Source organism: Mustela nivalis (assembly GCF_964662115.1).
Source record: "Mustela nivalis genome assembly, chromosome: 15".
Classification (NCBI taxonomy): Eukaryota; Metazoa; Chordata; class Mammalia; order Carnivora; family Mustelidae; genus Mustela; species Mustela nivalis.
The window spans coordinates 14,219,108-14,233,021 of record NC_139034.1 but is presented as its reverse complement, the minus strand read 5'-3'; the positions used below and the strand labels follow the sequence as shown (position 1 = coordinate 14,233,021).

Below are 13,914 nucleotides of genomic sequence, written 5' to 3'. Positions count from 1 at the left end.
TATTTATTTATTTGACAGACAGAGATCACAAGTAGGCAGAGAGGCAAGTGGGGGGTTGGAGGGGAGCAGGCTCCCCACCAAGCAGAGAGCTCAATGCGGGGCTCAATCCCAGGACTCTGGGATCATGACCTGAGCCGAAGGAAGAGGCTTTAACACACTGAGCCACCCAGGTGGCTCAACAATCCTTCATCAGCAAGCCCAAGCATATGATGTTTCCAAGCAACTACAAATCTAATGTCAAGAGAAAATACAGGGAGTGCATTATGTGTTGTGAAATATTGCAAGAGACAGGCATAACCTAGGTTTTGTGATTCTAAGTGTTTGCTTTCTAAATGATCACTGATTTCTGGGCCCTGGGGAGGTCATTGTCTAGCCCTGAGCAGGGCACTTGTTCCAGCCCCATATACTTGAGCTAATTAGCCACAACTACATTTCACACGAGGGTTCCCTTTGTGGTGATAGTTAATATTCGGCAGGAGAATAGACACTCTTTATTCCTTTAATTGTGTTTTCCTAATTAAATTGCAAATAGTAATTGCTTCTTACTCTTGAACGAGAGATCTTAGATTTCATTATTGGGTTCCTATGCTCACACTTTATCTTAACTATTTTTAAAATCTTGACACAACTAAGTAATCAAATAAACTTTATGTCATAAACATATTTTGGATAAATGTAAAATTTCCTATTTGACAATAATCCTCACAACATGGTTATCTAATAGTGTTTGATGTATGATTATTATAAAAGGGGTAAGAATAATACTCTTCAGTGTAACTATACAAAATGAAATGTACCACACCCTTATCTTTGAACCGCTGTTTCTTGTTTCCTAATCTTTAAAAGGGAAGAAATTTCGTCTATTCTTCTCTACTTAAAGAAAGATGATGTTTAATTTAACCCTCTTGGAATAAACAAAAATATTATAGAATAAATTCTGCCAAATAAAGGTATCATATTAATAATATAATTATTTACAAGGTAGCTATCTCATAACAGATCAGTAAAGATGATGAGATTTGTAGCATGTGGAATTTTAAAAATGGAAGAGACCCCAAAGGTGGTCTGGCTCAAATTCATTTAATAGAGGGATAAATTCATTTAATCTGCAGGAGTAACAGATTACACCTATTTTAAAGTTTTTCTTTGATAGACTAAGATTTTTTTGTTTTGTTGCTTTTTTATGTTCAGAGTTTTATCTAAATTTTAGTTAATGTAGGGCCACCTGGGTGGCTCAGATGGCTAAGAGTCTGCCTTCATCTCAAGTCATGATCTCAGGATCCTGGGACGAGTCTCATGTCAACCCCCCACTCAGAGGGGAGTCTGCTTCTACCTCTGCCTCTCCCCACTGTTTGTGCTTGCTCTCTCTCTCTCTCTCTCTCTCTCTCTCAAATGAATAAAAAAAATTCTAGTTAATGTATAGTGAAATATTAGTTTCAGGTGTAGGACAAGTATCCTCCTTAATGCCCAGCCCGCCCCAGCCCGCCCCCCCATCAACCCTCAATTTGTTCTCTGTAGTTAAGAATCTTACGGTTTGCCTCCCTTTCTTTTTTTTTTTTTCTTTCCTCTCAGTTCATCTGTTTCGTTTCTTAAATTCCACATATGAGTATAATCATATGGTATTTGTTTTTCTCTGACTGACTTACTGTGTCTTCTTTATCCACTCCTCAGTCGATGGACACTTGGGCTCTTTCTATAGTTTGGCTATTGTCGATAATGCTGCTGTAAACATCAGAGTGCAGGTGCCCCTTCAAATCCATATTTTTGTCTCCTCTGGGTAAATATCTAGTAGTACAATTGCTGGGTCATAGGGTAGCTCAATTTCTAACTTTTGAGGCACCTCCATACCGTTTTCCAGAGTGGCTGTGCCGGTATGCACTCCCAATAGACTAAGATTTTATAACAAAGTACCATTAAAGAGGGAATATTATTCAACTCATTTAGAACACATCACAAGGGTGAGACAACTCACATCTTTTATAGGGGCTCCAGATTGTTACAGAAGCTTCTTTAAGTATTCTTCATAGATCAGTTTTTCCAGATCCTTTGCCATCCTGATTGCCCTTAATAAAATCTTAATTGTCAGTATCCTTCTCAAAATCCTAAATTCTCAGTCCCATTTTCACCACTACGGGGACTGTGGGGTTGGTGAACCTTTGAAACCTAGGCGGATCTAAGTAATGCAAACCGAAAGTACATCTGTTTTTGGAACCCCGGCACGAGCTAAAACCCCAGGCCTCAGCTAGGTAAACTGCTTTACAACAAGGGGTGTCTCTTCTTTTTGTCTGCACGTGTCCATCTCTCCTACTTCTTTTTTTTTTTTTTTAATTTTTATTATTTTTTTTTATTTGACAGATGGAGATCACAAGCAGACAGAGAAGCAGGCAGAGAGAGAGAGGGAAGCAGGCTCCCGGCTGAGCAGAGAGCCTAATGTGGGGCTCGATCCCAGGACCCTGGAATCATGACCTGAGCCGAAGGCAGAGGCCTTAACCCACTGAGCCACCCAGGTGCCCCCATCTCTCCTACTTCTGCAACAGCACCCCAGTTTCCCTTGGGGGAGTTACCATGTCATCATTGGAGAGAACCCTGGAAGGACAGTCAAGCCAGATGGCCCTCCCTCCCCTGACCAAGACGTGGGCATGTGACTCACGCTGGACCAGACAGCCACTTTCTCTCTGGCATTTTGACCAGAGCCGACTGTCTTGAGTGGGGATGCGGAAAGACACTTATGGTGTCCAAGATCCTCCAAGTGATTCTGGTTTGGGAGCTCCCAAACCCTGGTTCTTCAGCCTCTCCTTTCATTCTTTGAGTATACCATGCGTTCCCAATAAAATCCTTCTTTTTGCCTTCCGTTAAAACAAAGTCGGTTTCTGTGGCAACCAACCAAGATCTCCACATAGCACTGCTGGCCTCTGGGCTACTTTCTGCTTGGTTTCCCTTTGTGATTTCTGCCCTTCATCCTCTCCCATCAGAGAAGGGACTGTGTCTGCGCTGCTCACTGCCAGAGCTCCAGAACGGAGAATTGTGTCCATTACATGGGACGCTCTCAAGAAAAAGATGTTAGATACATGACTGACACACCATTCCCTAAATAATCCTGTTGTTTTGACAACTTTGTCAACATACTTTGACAAGTAGCTTGGGATATGAAACCAAAGAAAAGGATTTTTTTAAGATAGTCTGTTTCTTTATAAACATGAATTCATGAAAGAAAGGGAGGACAGAGTATTGAAGGGTCCGTGAGAGAGCATTTAAGAGCTGGTCCTCACTAACTAAATGCAGGTCCTGTTTTCCGCCAGATTAGCCTCAGATCTGAGCAGCTGGGCAAAGGATGGAGCAGACCTTGGGACTGAGTGGGTGGTCCAGCTCATTGCGCCTTGGAGGAACTGGGCCCCCGGGTGGGGGGTTGGGGAAGGGGGGGCAGAACTGCAGCCGTTGTGGCCACAAGCACCCTCCCCCAATCCCAACAAGCCAGGGTGAAAGTGGTTCAGCAGAAATGATCCGTATAGAAATGGCTTTGTGTTTCTGAACTTGCTTTGTAACCCATGGTGATTTTACTATGGGCCTAAAGCCAGTCGTGGTTTAAAATGAATGAAGAGAAACAGAAAGAAAGCAAAGAGACATGCGGATGGGATGGTGATGGCTGGTGCTTGCAGACAAAGATAATTAGATAAATACAGAAGATGCAGGCACAGTAAGGAGATGCTCACAGGCTTCCCAGCCCCTGATATGATACACACAAAATGGGAATCAGTAGCATGGCGGAGGCCTTTAAAGGACTATCGAGAGGATAGAGAGTAAAAGCCCTGTATTAAAGAAGAAGCCTCAATGAGCTCTTAGGCCTCGCAGAGGCCTCACCAGAGATGCCCATTGATAATGACTAATGTGAAGTGAATGTCTGTCGTGTCCCAGACTTGAACTATGCTGGGGAATTTGCATGCATTTTCTTATGTGCCTGCACAGTCTTCTGGGATGGATACCACCACAACCTCCCATTTTGCAAGTTGGGGAAAGTGGGGTTTAGAGAGGTGCTCAAGGCCACACAGCTAGCAAGAGTTCAAGTGGATAGAAAGAGATGCTAGTCTGGAAAAACGGATAAAGGAGAGAGGCTAGTGAGTCCATTTATCAGTCCACATTATGACTGTGAAGGAGAAATTTCTGGAAAAGATTATGCAAGGAGAAAACCAGCGTGGAGTCTAATAGGATTCAAACTGCCCAGCTTTAGTGGGGACATGGATGTGTCCTGAGCCCTCGCAAGGGGCTCATTTACCACCTCTTCCCCTCTCTGTCGGTTGCTTTCAAACCATTCCCCATCTACCCTCAACCAATAACACCTGCCATTCTTCTGTAGTGGCTTAATCTAAGAAACTGCCATGAGTTCTGTGGGTGTTTCACTAAAAAAGAACAAGAAGTGTTTATTTCAACCTGTTCTCAGAAAGCAATCATGTCTCCGAGTCTTGGAAACTTGACTTTACCCTTGACCCAGAGAAGCAACAACAGGTCTTTGGAGGAGCCCTAAGTTTGCAGGAAGTGAGGGCATGACCCTGTAATACCAAGAAGATCCTCTAAGGAAAGAGTCTCTCAAAATGCTGTCCCTTAGAAAAAATAATTATTTTGACCCTTTCAAGTGGTTCCAGGAGGTCAAATCTATTTTCATAATAATATGATGTTCTTTTTCACTTTCAAGCTCTTGATCAACAATGTACATGGAGCAGTCCAGAGGCTACCTCCTGCGGGAAATCACAACACAAAAGCAGAGACAGATATCAGAATCTAGATATTAAGGTGATTTACAAAAAGGTAAAAAAAATTCTTTTTAGTAAGCTTTTTTGCCTTTGGAAAATATTAATTTTATGCACAAAAAAACCTGTTACTTATTTGAATATATAATGGGCTTGTTAATATTTTTTAATAAATTAATAAAAATTTTGAAACTTTCTCAGTTTTCTTTTCTGGCATAGTAAATATTGACCGCCATAACCTCCACAGACAAGAGCTCTTGGGAGTGCTCTGTAACCTGTAAAGCAGATGTGATGATTTCCATGAGGGCTGGAATCCTGAGCCCTGCTTCCATGCGTCCTGTTGTGGCTGGACCCCCATCAAGGTGAATGGATGTGGAGGCTGGAGTGTAAATCCACAAGGCTCGGGGTCACCAGTGAATGTCTTCCATGGTTATACAGTCACCAGTGGGGAGGCCCAGTGGGTACCATGGGCACCACTCCAGCCCACCTGAGCAGCCAGCTGGACTGGACATCCACATTGTACAATGGAAGCACAATCTGGGATAATGAGAGCCAGTAATCTACACCTCTGAGACCATGTAAATCCTGGAATTCTGTCAGACAACTCAATACAGGAGGGTTCCATGAGTCCCAGTAATTACCAACATCGGCTATGCCACCAACCAGGAAGTGGGGACTTGGAGCCAGATTTGGTGTGTCATAAAACAAAAAAGCCATGTTTCGTGCACCCGAACATGATGAAACAAATCCCTACCTACTGTACACTTTCTTTCCACATTGCTGTCATCTTCCAAACTTCCTGTCTTGCTCCATCATTTATTGAAGACTCCGCGTTCTGGCTCAGTCTTCCTTTCTGCTTCTAGGCTGAGGAAATGAAACATCTTTTAGAATGACCACAAAAACCTAAGTCTTCTATTGTCTTGACCTCCTATCAGCAGCAACCTTCTCCTCGTTGGCCTTTCCACTCCTTCCCTCGGCCATGACCTGGACCTTCCCATCGCCTGGACCTACCCGTCCCCTAGAATCCTAGCTCCAGCATCCATGTTATGACCACACCCTCATCCTCCTGGCTGGATGACCCAGTTATTTTCTCAGCATCAGTTCTTTCCCTTTGTCTGGCCCTCTAGCCCCTTCACCCTTCTCCCTCACCCCTATCTACCTCTCCTGTCAACACTCCCTTCCTAGCTTAGACCCAACATTTCACCCTGTCAAACATCTCTTGGCATTCTCAACAGGCTCACATCATCGTCTCTCCATCACAGCCACCTGATAAAACCCAAGCCCTGCATCACTCCCAACTATTGGTCTTCTTGATGCTCTTAAGCGCTGAGGAAGAAAACCACACAACCTTGCAGACTGTGGTGTCTGACCCAAACAGGGCTCACAGCCTTTCCAGCTAATTCTGCCAAGTTGCTTTCGATTGTTGATTCTTGATTCTCTGTTGATTGTTGATTCTCCTTCTCCTCTTCCACGCTGACTACCTCAATCTCCCTCTTATTTCCTCAAAGCACTAACTCCACCACTGTCCTCTTCACTCTTGGGTGATGATCTGGGCTCTCACTTTTCAAAGAAAATAAAAGATAATGGAAAGGAATCTCATAAACTTTCTGCATCACTCCCACAGACTTAGTTCCAATCATATCCACCTCCTTCCCTCAGTTACAGTAGAGAAGACCATCTCTTGTTCAAAATCCCATCTCTTCTTTCCTCACAGACACATATCTATCAGTCACCCCCTCTCTGTGCTGTATCTTCAGCTTCTACCTCCAGCAACACATAAATCTCAGTATCTGAAAATAAAGAGAAAGGAAACCTCTCCTGAGCCACACCCTCCTCCAGCCATTTTACCATATTTCCCTTTGTCACTTGTCTGTACTCCTCCTCTGATACTATACTCATAATCTGGCTGAAAGTCAGCAGATGTGTATATCAATTACAAGTCTTTATGTTCAAGTAAGAGAACTCTAACTGCCTTAGGCCAACAAGGAATCATAAAGAAAGAAATAGAGCAGGAATCATCAAGAATCTGCATGACCACGGTCAAAAGAAATGCAGAAACCAGGACAGCCCTAGCAGGTTGGTAGCAACAACTATTCAACAGCCTGGTCAGAGCCCCACTTTTGAAGTGAAGGAACTTTGGACACATTTCCCATTCTTGTATCTCTGCTTTGAGATCCAAAGTCCCAGGAGACTACCCAGAATGCACACAATGGTGAAGGAAGTTGTCTAAAAGAAAATGAAAGTTCTATAATAAAACTATAAATATTTATTTATAAATAAAACGAAAGGATACTGGGTGGCAAAAATAAAAAGCAAATGTCCACTTCAACAATGTTCAAGCTTTTTTAGCTGACATCTTTGCAGTAGCGAACACTGCTTATTTGTGGTTAGGAGACCAAATGTGAGCTCCATGAGGACAGCATCTCCAGAATCTTGGACAGAACTTACTACATAGAATGTGCTTAATAAATTCTTGTTGAATGTCGACCACTCATCCTCTTGAAATCCTTTCTTCCTTGGCTTCCATGATATCATGCTTTCCTGACTTTTCTGAGTTAGTCTCCTAGATCTGGTGTAACAAATTACCACAAACCAGGTGACTTTAAACAACAGAGATTTATTCTCTCACTGTCTGGAAGTCAGAAATCTGAAATCAAGGTTCATCAGGGTCACGCTCCCTCTGGGCCCTAGGGAAGAATCTATTCCTGGCCTCTTTCAGCTTCTGGTGGCTCCACGCTTTCCTTGGTTTGTGGCCACATCACTCCCTTCTCTTCCCCCATCTTCACATCATCTTCTCTGCATATATATAATCTCCCTCTGCCTTTATCTTATAAGGACACTTGCAATGGCATTTTTCCCTCATGCAGAAAGTCCAGAATAATCTCAGCTCAAAATCCTTAACACCCTCCTACCTCTCTGGCCATTCCTCACCCTTGTTTCCAAGCTTCTTTGCCTGGACCTGAAATTTTGGTTCTCCCCAGAATTCTGTTGAGCCCCATTTTTTCTCATTCCACACATTCTTTCTCATTCCCCACCCACCAAGATCTCCATTACCAACTACACATTGATAATTTTTAAATCAATATCTTTAGATCAGAACTTTCTCCTGAAAACTAAACCCATATAACCAACTATTAGAAAATTCGGCTTGGATCTTGGGTGTCTCAAAGAAACCCTAAATGTAAGCATCCAAAAATGAGCCCATTGTCTTCCCCCAAAACTATCCTGTTCCTGTGTTCCTATGTCAGTTAATGGGACCAATTATTTAAGCCTGAACCTTGATGTCTCCCTCACCTTCAAATCTCTCATACAGTCAGTCCTAACTCTTGGTAATTGCACCTGTGAAATATCTTTCCAATCTGCCCAGATTCCACACTATCATCTTCATTCAGGACAACCTCCTACCAATCTCTCTGGTTCTAGTCTTAGCTTATTTCAACTAATTCTATCACTATGGCCAGAACGATCTTTCCAAATCAAGAGTCTGATCCTATTACTCTGCTTGCTTAAAAGCTTTCAATGATCCCCCAGGGAAGACTGTATTTTCCAAAGACGGTTACGGTATCTTCCATCCCACATGATCATTAGTAATATCACCCTCTCCCTCATCAAGTGGTAGAAGTGACTTCCTCTCCACCTAGAACTGGGCTGGTCTGCGGGACTTGCCTGTAACCCATGGAATGCAGCCGAAGGGATGCCCCAAAATTAGAGTAGAAGGAGCTTGCAGCCACTGTTCCTGTCAGAACTGCTGACTCACAGAATCTCTGCACATAACAAAACGGTCATTGTTTTAAGCCACTGAATTTAGGGTGCTTTGTTACACAGAGCTAGATAACTGAGACATCCTCCAATATCTCCAAGGTAAAATCCGAACTTACTGATCTGTCCTTCATGACTCCCCCACCTCCTCCAACTGCAGCTCTTGCCATTTGCCCACTGCAGTGCACCCTCCAACTCTACCAACCTCCATGAATCTGTGAATTCTATGAACAAGCCATGTGCCCCCACCTGCGAGTTTTGTATGCTTACAGCCACCCTGATCGGCTGATGCATCCCCTCGCAGTCTCTCTCTTCCATTTCCACTACAAAAGCCAGAGTAGAAAACACCTTCACCCAGCCTTCTTGGCAGCCAGAGGTGGTCATGTGTGACCCTGTCTGACTCATGGATAATGAGCCATCGTCTGCGGGGAGCCTCTAGGAAGGCTTCTGCTTTCCTGATGGAAAGGATAGACATTGCTAATGATACTTTCCCATTTGTTGTGCCTTCTAACACAGAAATGACACTCGGGTGGCCACAGTGATCTTGCAATTGTGAGGAAATGCCAAGAGAATGGCAGAGATGTGCAGAGATCCTCAAGATGCAGAACCAGCGCCAGCTGCTAACTATGCCAATGCCCTGTGATGTGACAAGAAATCAGCTTCCGCTGCTTCAAGTCAGTCTTAATCAGCCCCTCCTCCTTGAAACAAAAATCATTCCTAACTGACAGCATGTGATTCCTTCTGCCTGGATACTCTGCCCCTTCCCTCTATGTCTTTTCCATGCTTCCTGTCCAAGCCGAGGTTTTGGCTCCTGCAGGCAGCCTTCCCTGTCTGCACCCACACCTGATTACTGTCCCAGGAACTTCCCCACAGCATCTTGTATTTCCCTTGCTCTAGCATTTATCATAGAATCAATCTTTCTTTCTTTCTTTCTTTCTTTCTTTCTTTCTTTCTTTCTTTCTTTCTTTCTTCTTTTTTGTGTGTGTATCCCACTATGTTATAGGCTGAATTGTATCTCCCTCCCCACCCCAAATTCATATGTTGACATTCTAAGCCCTAGAACCTTAGAATGTGACTGTATTTGGAGAGGGGGCCTCTAAAGAGGTATTTAAGGTTAAATGAAGTCATGTTGGTGGGCCTTAATCCAATATGACTAGTGTCCTTAAAGAAGGAGAAATTTGGACGCAGACACAGAAAAAGAAAAGAGGTTGTGAAAATGCCTTAAGAGAATGACTATCTACCAGCCAAGGAAAGAGGCTGCAGAAGAAACCAACCCTGCTGACACCTTGATCTTGGATTTCAAAATCCATGGGGAGGAAATTAATTTTTGTTATTTAAGCCACCTAGTCTGTGATATTTTATTATGGAAACCCTAGTAAACTAATAATAGACTGGCCAATATGGCCAAGTTGATGGGACATCACTGCCTTGATTTGACTATGTTATGTAAGACTCCATCAGAGCTGCAGAGAGTCTCCTGGCCTCTAAGACACAAACAGCCATGTTGTGGACCATCTATGGAGAAAACCAGATGACAAGGAACTACAAGGACATCTAGCAACTGAAGGTGGCCTCCAACCAAATGCGAGTAAGAAACCAGGGCCCTCAACTCTATAACCAAGAGGAAGTGAATTCTACCAATGGCCATGAAAGCCTGGAATACAATTTTGAGCTCCCAATGAGAACAATGCCTGGTTGATTCCTTGATTACAACCTTGGGGGAAAGAAGACCCCACTAAAACATGTGTGGACTCCTGACCCATGAAGAAGGTGAGATAATAAATGAGTATTAATTATGGGGCACCTGGGTGGTTCAGGTGGTTAGGCATCCAATTTTTTATTTCAGTTCAGGTCATCTCAGGGTCGTGAGATCGAGCCCAGCCTCAGGTTCAGCAATCAGTGGGGAGTCTGCTAGAGATTCTCTCTCTCCCTCTCCCTCTGCTCATGAGCTCTCTCAATCTCTCTCAAATAAATAAATAAATCTTTAAAAATAAATAAATAAGTGGCTAAGTTTGTGGTAATTTGTTATGCAGCAAAGAAAATGAAAATTTTCCCTACCATTTCCTGGTAGGGGAGATGGGGAGCTGGTGGTATCCATATGACTCCATGCTAGGAATGTTTCACTGGAAACTCAAGAATCACATCGAGACCAAGAGGAGAAAGGAGAATGAGAAATATAGTGCAACTCTCTACCACCCCAAAATATGTTTTCTTCTCAAGGTTCGATGGGTAACTAACCAGTATAATATAATTTGGGGAACACTAACAAGCTATCAGCCCCTAAATTTTTGCCCCCACCTACCTGTCCTGACTTCTAAGATATCCATCTGCAAGGCAACGAAATCTTTATGCAATAAGAAGCATTCTGAATCCTTGTTTAAAATGCACAAGCCTGGGTGCCTGGTTGGCTCAGTGGGTTAGGCCTCTGCCTTCGGCTCAGGCCATGATCTCAGGGTCCTGGGATCGAGCCCCACATTGGGCTCTCTGTTCAGCAGGGAACCTGCCTCTCCCTCTCTTTCTGCCTACTTGTGATATCTCTCTCTCTGTCAAATAAGTAAATAAAATCTAAAAAAAAAAAAAAAAAAAAAGCACAAGCCTGAGCCCCAGCCCACTTCCAAATCTAAGTCTACATTTTTAACCAAGCGTATCAGCTGATGGCTGATGGTACCCCTAATATTTGCATCTAGGAGCTATCCTTTGAGGAACACTGCCTTATACACCTTTAGGAGACATGCACATTGCAATTGGAATGATATGGTCAGTCTCTTGGACATGTAGTTTTTTAAAAGATTTTATTTATTTATTTGAGAGAGTAAGAGAGAACACAGGTTGGGGGAGGGTCGGGCCAGAGGGAGAGGAAAGGAGAGAATCTCAAGCAGAACCACATTGAGCACAGAGCCCAACTCCAGGCTCCATCCCAGGTCCCTAAGATCATGGCCTGAGCCGAAATCAAAAGCTGGATGTTCAGCTGACTGAGTCACCCAGGCGCCCCTCTAGGAAAGGTAATTTATTTGAACTGTCTTGAGGAGAAAGCTACCCTCCCTACTCTGTCTCAGAGCTCATATGGGAGCTGCTTCTCGCTCTACGACGTCCCCGGTCGGGACTTACTGCCAGGTTTTCTGGCTGCCAAGGACTTCAGAGGAGTGTTGCTGATTCACTCCATCCACACTCCACCTCCTCTTGCCCTCACCTTCCCTGCTGTACGTGGATTTCAGATGTCTGACCAGTGAAGCTGAAGGACTTCCAAAGGGCAGCTGTCCCTTGTGTTTCAAACTAAATACGAGAAATGCTATCAACGCCCTCTGGCAAATTGAACCAGCCTGGGCTGAAAATTGTGTAGGCACTTGCTCACAAGTTTGTTCTGCTTTTCACCCAGAAAACTTGAAACTGCTTCCTCCAAATATCATGACCTGGGATTAATCAGCATTTTGGGGAGAGTCCAAACATCTCACTGAAAGACTTTTTTCCCTTGGTTTGAGCTACTTTGTGTAATAATATATGTAGAGTCTCAGGGAAAATGATGTTTGAAAACAGTGGCGGTGAGGGGCACCTGGGTGGCTCTGTTGGTTACACATCTGCCTTCAGGCTCAGGTCACAATCCCAGGATCCTGGGGATTGAGCCCCTGTGGGGCTCCCTGCTCAGCCCGGGGTCTGCTTCTTCCTCTCCCTCTGCCCCTCCTCCTGTTTGTGCTCTCTCTCTTGCCCACTCTCTCTCAAATTAAGAAAGAAAGAAAGAAAGAAAGAAAGAAAGAAAGAAAGAAAGAAAGAAAGAAAGAAAGAAAAAAAAAAAAACAGTGGCTATGAGATGAGCTATAGGCTGAGCTTGGTCTCTCCCTGACCCCAAAGGATAGAATTAATTGTGTGCTAAGAGGAAAGGAAGTTTTTTGTCTCCGAAAATTAATTTACATCTTGGACAAGTATTAATTTTGCCAATTATGAGACCAAACCATATGGAAAATTTTGTGCTTCTGCCAGTGACTGAAGAAAAAAAAATAACTTAAACCTTTGCATTTTATTATTAGAACCAGAGAGTTTTTTCTATATGAAATCACCACTGAAATCATAAATTACATAGGACATGTAATTCTCATTTATTGCAAAATCCAGGTCTATAGAATATTCTGTACTAACAATAAAGCAACAGCCATCTTACATTTTTGTTTAACTCTACAATTCACAAACCCATTTTACGTAACCTCACGGTTATCCAGTGAGGCAGACAAGAAAGAGAACAAATGAAAAAGAGCCTTAAATTTAGACCTCTCTGCTTGCCCCACGTACTTCCACTCTTTTATATCTATTCTTAGGCTCCTGGAAATGACCCTGACGATAGTTTCATCTGGCCCTAACTTTATTTTGTTACAGGAAGAGAAAACAATTTTGAGACAAATCAACACATTAACCTTCAGAAGGAGAATTATTTGCATTCATGTCTTTTTCCAAAAAGGCATTTAATTTATGACTAAGTTACCCTGTTTGTGTTGTTGCTACTTTGTTTTGCTTTGGTCTCTTTTCCTTCCTTCTGAGTCTCCCAACCCTGCAATCCACAGTACTCTGGGACAGAATGGATCAGTGACATAAAGGTGTCAGGCCACCAGTGAGCAGTTGTAGTTAACAACTGCCCCCCAAGTCAGGAAACTTATTGATTAGTAAGGGTTAACAATATGTTTTATCTTCAATTATCTCAAAGATCACTGCCCATCCACTTCATGGCTCATGTAGAATCCCATGGCTCATGTAGATTAGGGTATGATGCTAAGCAAAATAAGTCAGTCAGAGAAAGACAAATACCATAGGATTTCACTCATATGTAGAATTTAATCTACATGATTACATTCTTCTAGATTGAGAGCAAATTTATGAGTAAAGTCCATGGCTCAGTCAGCCTTTGGTCCCACAAGATCTAGTGAAGTACGTGGCTACTCAATAAATGTGTGGTAAATCTGATTGGATTGGATTGCAAAATTCTAAGTCCTGCCAATGCAGCAATAACCAAGGAGACCAGATGTGGTATGACATATCGCTAAGTCAACCAAACATCCCTGGCTGGTTGGTTCTTCTCATGGACTCCCAGTCAATTCCTTTGCCTATGGTACTCGTGCAACTGCACTGCCCTATATACTTCTCTCTTTCCCTGACCAGACTATGAGAAGATAGGAGGCCAGAGAAGGGATGAAAATACCCAAAGAGACTTCCTTGCACTTAAAATGGCTCATCCTGGCCTATTTGTATCCAGAACTGGCTTTCTGGTATCCAGAACTGAATATTCTTCAGTGACCGTCTATCATTTATAAGTATCAAGGTGCATACAACCATCTTACAGAAAAACAATCTATGTATCTAAAATGCTTCTATTTCTGGTCAATATTGAAACCTGAATTTTTATACAGCTATAATCAATGATTTATACTAT

At 43.0% G+C, this 13,914-nt stretch overlaps 1 long non-coding RNA gene across 1 annotated transcript in view; it reads right to left on the bottom strand.

Moving 5' to 3' along the window:
* Positions 1-4,592: 4,592 nt before the first annotated feature.
* Positions 4,593-13,914, bottom strand: part of LOC309848950 — a 31,340-nt gene continuing 22,018 nt past the window's right edge. The window contains exons 2-3 of the long non-coding RNA XR_014303369.1: positions 5,497-5,606; positions 4,593-4,730 (exon numbers count right to left, since the gene is read on the bottom strand). This is a non-coding gene — a long non-coding RNA (uncharacterized lncRNA). The remainder of the gene's footprint in view (positions 4,731-5,496; positions 5,607-13,914) is intronic.